Source organism: Daktulosphaira vitifoliae, unplaced genomic scaffold (genome assembly GCF_025091365.1).
Source record: "Daktulosphaira vitifoliae isolate Bord-2020 unplaced genomic scaffold, ASM2509136v1 Scaffold_1, whole genome shotgun sequence".
In the NCBI taxonomy this organism is placed as follows: domain Eukaryota; kingdom Metazoa; phylum Arthropoda; class Insecta; order Hemiptera; family Phylloxeridae; genus Daktulosphaira; species Daktulosphaira vitifoliae.
Genome location: NW_026099572.1, coordinates 75,263,353 through 75,265,663, shown reverse-complemented (window position 1 = coordinate 75,265,663; position 2,311 = coordinate 75,263,353).

The window sequence follows — 2,311 nt, the reverse complement described above, 5'->3', positions numbered from 1 at the left end:
TAAATTATTATAAATATACAAATCATATGAAAGCAAAACTTTCTTTAATGATTTAAATGAGTTAATGAAATATTCATTTACTATACTTAATATTTTTATATTATACATATTTAATTACACCATGTATACATGTAAACATTGAATATCTTAATATGTAATTTTATATTTCACAAAAAATTGTACTATTTATATAATCAGTAATTGTAATTTTATAATTGGATCGTAAAACAAATAATTTTGTAAAAACATCACTATTGTAATACAAGTTTCAACAATTTCAAATCATTAAAAAAATACAAAAGATCGATACGAATTAAGAAAATGCAATTCATACTAGTAATGGTGGTTAAAATAATTAGTTTGGAAATGATGAATCAGCTTCACCAGATGAAGACTTCGAAATTCAAATTATTAGTAAAAACTAAGGGATCATGTGCTCATATAATATCAGTACTTATGAAGGAAAACAAATAAAAGAAATCTATTTGTGTTTGCAAAATTTTTTTGATTTTGACATATATGGTTTCAAAAGAAACATACAACTACACAAACAAAAATGTGAAGTCCAAAAATAAAGAAAAATCATAGATTTCCAATTTGAATATATATTATAATATATAATATTTAACTTCTATAATTATCATGTACAGAACCAAAGAGCAATACCTTATAATTACAAAAGCAAAAATTCTAGAAGAACAAAAAAAGTCTGAACTTATTATTTTTAATGACTGTTACTACCTATGGAGAGAACAGGACGATGATTTTTCAGACAATATCACACATGTNCTGAAAGATGATTTTTCAGACAATATCACACATGTTTTTTTTCACAATGTTTTGAATAAGTTCTATCACATTATTTTTACATAAATTTATTTAAACAAAAATTTTACATTGTCTTATCTTTTAATATTATATTTGGCACCATACAAACATATACACTATCACACAATTATTTTTATGTATTCTATAATTTTTTAATCTATCTTTCAAATGTACTTACTCATACTATTAACTTTTAAATAATATTTAATATTCATATTAATAATTTTTAATCATTATATATCATAAATACTAAATTTATTAATCAACTACTGTTGTATATATCATTATTCAAATATTCTATTATTTTCATTTCTACTACTGTTGTACATTTTATCATTAATTATAACTTTATATTATCTTATGTTTTTAAACTATTTTAGTAATAATCTAATATTATTGTACTACTGTTACATGATTAATATTCAATATTTATTGATTCTTGTAATCACATTATTTTATGTTATAAAAATATTACTTTCATATCTATGTAAAAAGTTGTGAGGACACAACACTTTCAAAACTAGGGTGGATGTCGTAATATGCTCAATGCTATGCATTACGCATCTTCTAATTATTAATGAAAAATGTATAATCTGTATTTTAAATAACTTGTAAACAAACAAATAATTTATCTGTCATAACAAATACGATGTTCAACACAATTTCTTATTATTTATATATATATGTCAATTTATCAATTGTTAAATATGTTATCTGAATATAATAATCCTGTAATGCATAATTAATACAATAAACTAAAAAGATTACTAAAAGCGCTGACAACAATATCCCTGGATTGGGGGTAATATCATTTTACTATAAAAAACACTGAAATCCTTTCAGTCCGAGAGAGTCAGGGAAAGACTCCAGAGAGACGAAAAAAAAGAAGAAGTGACAGCGACCAAAAGAGTTCGTTTTCTTCGAATTAAAAGTAACAATTATCAGTCACAGCCCTGTGTTGTTGTCGGCTGACTTTTATGCATTTTATTTATATATGAAAAGAACTTGCTTTAATTATTTATCTTTTGACGAAGTGCTAATTAAATACTTTTAAACATATATAAACATATCGAGATAATTATCAAATCATTTTACAAGCAATTTACAAGAATAAAAGAAGTAAGTAATTTTATGTTATCCAAATTATTTGGAGTTAATAAATTTGAGTAAAGAATGACAAAGCAATAGATCATTTATTAAATTAATATCTTAAAGTGTCAATTTTGACTGGTTGGTTAAAGAAATTATACATAATCACGTTATATGGTATTCGTGAACTGGCTCTGCCGTTTCGTTGCCTTAAAGATGTTTTAAAAAACCTAGCGTGATTTCTACTGTATAAATTAGGCTCTGGTATTCGTGGACTGGCTCTGCCGTCTCGTTGCCGAGGTATTCGTGAACTGGCTTCGCCGTTTCGTTGCCTCTTAGTTAGGACATTAGAAACTAACCAGACAAAAGTTTATTCTACCTCTATAAGAGGAAC